The 7,652-nt window shown below is 39.1% G+C and overlaps 1 non-coding gene across 1 annotated transcript; it reads left to right on the top strand.

The window, feature by feature from the left end:
- Positions 1-7,040: 7,040 nt before the first annotated feature.
- Positions 7,041-7,127, top strand: LOC136210250 (small nucleolar RNA SNOR75). The gene has a single exon (XR_010677958.1). It is a non-coding gene; the product is annotated as a small nucleolar RNA SNOR75 (small nucleolar RNA).
- Positions 7,128-7,652: the final 525 nt, after the last annotated feature.

The following is a 7,652-nucleotide window of genomic DNA, read 5'->3' on the forward strand; positions in this document are numbered from 1 at the left end:
CGGTGATCTGTTGGAAGCTGCTGCAAGGGAAAATTGCAGTTCAATCTCAGCTCCAGTCCAAGGGCATTTGCCTTGCGCAGAGATGTGAGTTGTGCAAGGAGCATGGCGAAACTCTTGGCCATCTATTTGTAAATTGCAGGGCTGCTAAGGAGATGTGGAAGCTAATCTTTGAAATTAATGAGGTGCAAGGCCTATTTCCTCAGGATTTCACTGTGTTCTTCGATACAATCAGGGGGATTCGGGTGAGAAGAAGCAGGAGGAATAAATGGTGGTTTTCAGTGGCTACTTACTGCTGGTACATATGGTTAATACGGAATAGAGCCATATTTGACAGTGAACTCCCTTCAATCTAAATTTTGAAAAATAACCTGCTGCACTTCATATCTGAGTTTGACGGTCCTTTTGCAGCTCGTGTGAGGCAGCAGCCTGAACCGGATTTTGTGAATGTGAGATGGGTTGCGCCTCTGCGTGGGTGGACTAAGGTGAACACAGATGGGGCAGCAGACAACTCCGGAAATGCGGGAGCAGGGGGGTATTCCGAAACTGTCGAGGCTTCATTGTTGGGAGCTTCGCCTTTCCTATTCAGGAGGCGCATGCGCATGTGGCTGAGATAAAGGCAATTATTCATGCTGTGAAGAAGGCGTGGGAAAGAAATTGGAGATGCCTCTGGATAGAGTCGGACTCTAGTTATGCGGTTCACCTCCTCAAAAATAGAGTGAAAGAGGTTCCGTGGAAGATCAAATTGGAGTGGCTGGAATGCCTTCCTAAGGTTAGTACTATGACCCAGACAGCCACTCATATTTACCGAGAGGGTAATCAAGCTGCTGACAGCCTTGCAAGCTACGGGCAACTAGCATCTGACACCTTCTGGTGGAACTCCGTCCCGCAATTTTGTCAGGCATTCATGTTTGATGATATGTGCAATGTTGCTCATGTCCGCTTTATGTAATTCTTTGCTTTAGTTTCCTTGATTTTCTTTGTTTCCTTCTCCTCTTGTACTCTCCATTCTTTTTTCCTTTTTTAATAATATTTGGGTTGTTGGCTGAGCCGGGGGTGCCAACCTAGTTGGGATGTCCGGACTGCCTTCGAGTCCCAGCGTTCAAAAAAAAAAAAAATGAACACAGACTAAAAAAGTGATAAAAAAAATATAGAAATCTAACCCGGTGTGAAGAGGAAGAAGGAAGATCCTTCGTCCTCCTCAAAGTAGATCAACAAAATACATAAAGAATGATAAAAAGGAGAAGACAAAGGAAGAAGATGAAGATTACAGTTTTTGACAAATTTCAATTTTAAGTACTAAACAATACAATTGAAACTTAAATTTGAAGTTGAAAGATTTAATTATGAGTTTAATTTTTTTTTTGAAAAGATTATGAGTTTAATTTTAAAATAAGAAACTCAATATGCTAATTATTTATAATTAAAATCTGAATGCATCAAATAAAATTTCAGTAAATTAATTTGGAAGAAAATTGAAGAGGTTGAGGCTTAGTTGTTTTTGTTGCCTTTGTAGCTGCAACATTCAAAGTCACACCGAACCGAATAATATATAAAACCGAAATATTTGGTGTGGTACGGTTTTAAACCGAACAAACCGAAGTTCATTAATAAATAAAAACAATAAATAAAAATCACTATATTTCATCATTAAATTTACCTCAACAATAAAATTAAAATATTTTCAAAATATATTCATATTAGCTTATTATCTTAACAACAATAAACAAAATTAAACTTATGAATTCAAATATATGTGTATATATATAAAATAATATAGAATATGCGGGTGTGGTTTGATTTTTTCACATTTTTTTGAAACCGAACCGAATACCGAAATGCACTAAAAAATAAAACCGGCGCCGAACCGAAATGTCAAAAAACGAAACCGAAAAACCAAATCCAATCGGTTCGGTTCGGTATGCGGTTTAAACCGCACCGATGCATACCCCGATGCATACCACTAGTTGCCGTTGTTGTTTTTAATCATGCAACAACAACAACAACACAACACCAATAGTAAAAGCAAGAGCAACATTCGATTGGAGTTTTCGTATCAATTTGATAGAGCATATATTTATAAGTATATACGAGTTATATGCGATTGGAATTAATTATGCAACAACGACAGGCTTTGGCATTTGATTGTTATTTAACTATCTCATCGTAACTTCAAATCAAGTTTGTCGATAAACTAAACAGTTTCATACATTTTTTGTTGGTTTTTTTAACAACACAGTGAATATTTTAGACAGTTTGACAAAAAAAAATTGTGATTAGCTTATGTAGCAGATTTAGTTTTTAGTATTTTAACAGAATTTTTTTTAATTTTGTTATTAGTATACTAAATATCTTAGACATAATTGATATTTGGAAGGTTTAAACTGAAAGTTAAATACCAGCCAAACAATTTTTTTTTTCTAATTTCTGATAACATAGGACTAAAATTTATCTTACTTGGAAATGTTAGGATTAAATTTATACCATTTCATACGTTAAGACTAAATATGCACTTCTTTCTAAACGTTATGGTTAAATTTGATCTTTATCCCTTAGTAAATTATAGGCGTAATACCTTTTCAGCCCCTCAAGTTGTTCCAATACTGAAACTGACCCTCCGAACTTAGACTTGTGACAACTAACCCCCTCAAGTTGTTTATTTGGAACAAATAACCCCTCAAATAGATTAATATTTATGATTTTGGGTTTTTTTTTTGCCATTGGTTAATGTATCAATAGATTAGTTAGATGTAGTAACCAATATTTCGAGAATCTTTTATTTCTGATGTAATATTATGTTGAATGTTTTTTCAGGTTTAAGGGTTATTTGTTCTAAATTAGTAAGTTGAGGAGATTAGTTGTTCCAATTGAGCAATTTGAAGGGTTATTTGTTTCAAATAAGCAAGTTGAAAGGATTAATTGTTATAAGTCTAAATTCAAGGGAGTCACTTGCGATATTGGAACAACGTGGGAGCTAGAAATGTATTAAGCCTAAGTTAAAATAGTGGGTTACTAAACCCAGCCCCATTTTCACACTTCCAGCCCCGAAAAAAGACCTAACCGCCCTTTGAACAAAAACTGAAAATTTGGATCCCTCCCAAACTCTCTCAAAACTCATTTTCATCCGAATCAAAGACAAAACGTTTGATGGAAGACAATCCGTTATCACCGAGAGTAGACGGGAGTGATGTTACGTCCGAAGTCGAGGTATGTTTCCGAATTAACTTCCTTGCATTTCTGTAATTTGATTTGGAAAAAAAATTTGGTTCGGCACTCGGACGTGTGAGCATCACGCCCCACCACATGGTCGGGCGTATGAGTATCACGTCCCACCATGTGGTGGGGTGTGATAGCCACACGCCTCACCATGAGGTGGGCCGTGATGTTCATAAGCCCCCACCATGAGGTGGGGCGTGATGTTCATACGCCCCACCTCATGGTGAGGCATGATGCTAACACGCCCGAGCATATTTGTGGCTGTTTTTTGGGTTTAGACACCGAAACGCTATAGAAAAGTCACGTTCTGATACAAAATGTTCGTTATTACTCATTTACAAGAGGTTTCGTGGGAAGAATTTGACGGAAACGGCATAGATTACAGCTCGCAGTTTTTTCCCAAACAAACATTTCAAACATATCATGAAGCTGTTAACTGGGCAAAACAGACGGCAATTGGGATCGGGTTTGAGTTAACAACAGCGTCGCACAAGACGGGGCGCAAGTCAAAGTGGATATTGGTTAAATGTGCTCGTGGTGTTAAGAATTATAAAAGGAAAAAGGATGTGGATATGGATGTTATACTACGGAAGAATACAAAAACAAAGTACTGTGGTTGCGAATTCCAGATAAAGGTTATGGAAATCGGCGAATTGGGGGGTTGGGTGGTGAATGGGATTCCTGGAGATAGAGGACATCACTATCATCAGTTGGCTGTATATCGTTAGGGCTACAGACAGATGAGCGGACTAAGACCGGCTTCCAAAAAACTCGTTCGTGAAATGAGTTCAGCTCAAGCTAAGCCTTGTGCTATTTTTGCTGCAATCAAAGAAAAACATCCGAAGGATTGCCCGACACAAAGGCATATCTATAACTACAGGGAGAAAATCAGGACTGAGAGCTTTGAGGGTCGGGATGTAATCAGTCAGTTTTATCGGCTTGCTATAGATAAGGACTATATACATTGGACGTAAGCGGTGCCGGGCAGCAATGTCGTGACTCACTTATTTATGGCACATCCAACATCGATCACACTGTTCCGATCTTATTACTTGTTTGTTGGTATGGATTCAACATATAAAACAAACAAGTATAAGATGCCATTCTTCGAAATCATTGGTATGACGCCTTCTAACAAAAACTTCTTGATCGCCTATGCAATCATGAAGGATGAAACCGAGGGTAGTTACATGTGGGTGTTACAAAAATTGAAGCTTTTGCTCCAACCTGATGTGCATCCGACAGTCATTGCTACAGACCGGGAGTTAGGACTGATGCGGCCGGTTCGTGAGGTATTTCCTCATTCTCATCATTTATTGTGCACATGGCATATTAATAAAGATGTGGAGGATAGAGTTGGCAAGTTGAGTGGAATGAAGAAGTTTGGTGAAATTTTTAAAAATTCCAAATGGAAACGTATAATTGAAGCCCCGACAGAAGCTGAATATGAGGCGGCAGTGGTAGCTATGAAGAATACTACTGGCAACTGGCCTGGTGTGATTCAGTACGTGGAGACCACGTGGCTAGTGCATAAAGAGAAGTTTTGTCGAGCATGGACGAACAAGGTGTTGCACTTAGGAAACACCACAACCTGTCGAGTGGAGAGTTCACATGCACAGTTGAAACAGTGGTTGAATTCATCTACTGGTGCACTTGATACAGTGTGGGCGAAGGTGCACAAGGACATTGAGGCTCAGATCGAGGCGATCAAATAAGACATTTATTCTATTATTTGCTTTAATCTTTTAAAATTTAATACATTAGTTTTATAATCCGTCATTGTATATAATCAGATACTCACTTGAGGACTCGAGAAGAAGATCTGCGGTGAATCACTGTGGAGAACCTTTCACGTATCTCGACTTACACGTTTCACATTACTGCTTGGCTGTACTAAATGATGAGCTCAAGCGTATGCACGCATTGAGTATGGATGTGGTAACTGAAAACATATATTGACACAAATGAATAGGTCCGTGTTGACCGCATCCATCCTTTTTGGAGATCTCTTGCGTTTGAAGGGTTGAGTGACATACCAGTTACTGCTCCAGTATATGCTGACGGGTCTGAGGATCACCAATTTTTTCAATCTCTTGTGGAAAAGGTTGAAAAATTAGATCCTTCAATGGTGCGTAGCATATCGATGTACATTCATGATCAGATAAACCCGGAACAAAGTGGCTTTAAAGAACCTGAGGTCAAAGACACTGTTAGGGGTAGACCAAAGGGAAATTCATCAACAAAACGAAATCCGAGTGCATGGGAGTACAATCAGTCACCACGAGGTTGAGCACGGTCCTCGGGTTCGAGGAGTAGTCGTAGTCGAGGACGTTCTTCATCCTCATCTGTGCATAACAGCCAGATGCCGGGTATATTTTATTTCATTTATATATATGTTGAAGTTAAAGTAAATATATTTTTATTGATAAATTTCATATATTAATATTTTCAGTCGGATTTGATGCGGATATCGCCAGTTACCACCATTTACATCGGGTTCAAGGTCTCATCGTACCATTTATTACTGGATTCCATGATGTTGTAGCAGATGGTAACTGTGGATTTCGTGTTTTAGCCGATGCCATCATTTTTAACCAAGAGGAGTGGAAGCTGATAAGAGTGCTCATAGAGAATGAGATGCGGGCAAACCGTGATCTGTATGTGCCAGTGTACGGGAACGGATTTGATGCTGCCCTCACACGTATTAAATGGGCAGGAGCGGGTTGTGGTGAGTCCCACTGGATGGTGAGTCCGGATGACTTATTTGCTGCTGCATCTGTATTGAACGCAGTAATTTTCCTCTTTACTACAGAACAATTAGGATGTTGCACTATACCGCCGATGCGTTCGGACGATGGAAGACCACCTGAGCGAGAGATTGTGATTTGTCATTTGGGGAGTTATCGTCACTACATACGTCTTTATTTACATCCTTCGTTTCCAGTGCCTCCCATTGCCACCCAATGGCGATTATTTTCTCATTAGAGTGTTCGTCATTTGGAGAATTTATACGCTGAAAGGAGAGAGGCTTGGACTAGATTATATTAGTTTTATATGTTGTGATTAATAATATTTATTAATTAACTTATATTATTTTTTGGTTTTAAGTACAATTCTGTAGTTACGGGTTTAACCGCATATTTACGGGTTTAACGGACTATTTACGGGTTTATCAGACTATTTACGGGTTTGACGAACTATTTACGGGATAAAAAAGCTATTTTTTTGCGGATTCGACACGCGGGCGTGTGGCCATCACGCCTCACCTCGCGGCCGGACGTGATAGCCCCACGCCTCACCGCGTGGTCGGCCGTGATAGCCACACGCCCGACCGTAAGGTGGGGCATGTGGCTGTCACGGCCGACCACGCGGTGAGGCGTGGGGCTATCACGTCCGGCCGCGAGGTGAGGCGTGATGGCCACACGCCCGCGTGTCGAATCCGCAAAAAAATAGCTTTTCCCCTCTCAAAACCCATGAAAGGGCATTTTCGTCCTTTTACGAGGCTAGAGGTGGGAAAATGGGGCTGGGTTTAACAACACCCTTAAAATATCAAAACTCTCATAATTTTAGGAAAGTAGAAAAGGCTAGACTTGAAAATAAATATAGTTGTAATTTGTGAAATAAAAAAGGATTCGCCAAATGGGTATAGTTGTAATTTCAACTACATTGAAACCCTAATTTCAACTATAAAAACATCATCGAGGCTCTCTTCCTCAGATCTCCTCTCATGGCTGCGTTTCCATCTTTGTTTTTCTTTCCTTCTGCTCTTCCTTTTATCAATGATCTTCCATTGTTTTAATTTCTCGTTATAGAGTAGTATAATGATTTCTCGGTGATGAAGAAAACACAGATGACGAGTCCGATTATCCATTCTCTAAATCATGACGACAAATCGAGGCATTTGTCTGAGAGAAGTCTTTCTATTTCTTTTTCGTTTCTTACAAAAATTATTGAATTAGATTGAAAATCGTCCAATTTATTTATAGAGATGATCGTTCTTATAATTTTCCTTGAATCTGAGAAAGTTTTCCTCGAAATCAGATGGAATGCTTCTTTCTCTGACCATTGGGATTGGGATTCATGAGTTCTCTATTGGTTTGGTTCAGAAGCTTAAATTCCTGGGAAAATTTCAATATGAGATTATTTACTTTTCTTTATCCTCCTCTAACGGCTTCCGATTGCTGAGACCACCCGCCTTTCCGACTATTAGAACTACTCCTGTTATGGATTGTCTTGACCCTTATGTCCGACAAAGTACGGTTCGGAAAGGTTAATAATATTAACATAAAATTCTATTGGATTAATATATGATAGGTGATAAAAAAAATTTAAGTTTATTCAAAATGACTTAGACCCTGTTTGGCAATTAGCGGTTTGCTTATTACCACATTTTTAGTTGATTTTGATTAGAAGATTGTGTGAATTTGTTAGCTAAAAAT

Source organism: Euphorbia lathyris, chromosome 10, assembly GCF_963576675.1.
Source record: "Euphorbia lathyris chromosome 10, ddEupLath1.1, whole genome shotgun sequence".
Classification (NCBI taxonomy): Eukaryota; Viridiplantae; Streptophyta; class Magnoliopsida; order Malpighiales; family Euphorbiaceae; genus Euphorbia; species Euphorbia lathyris.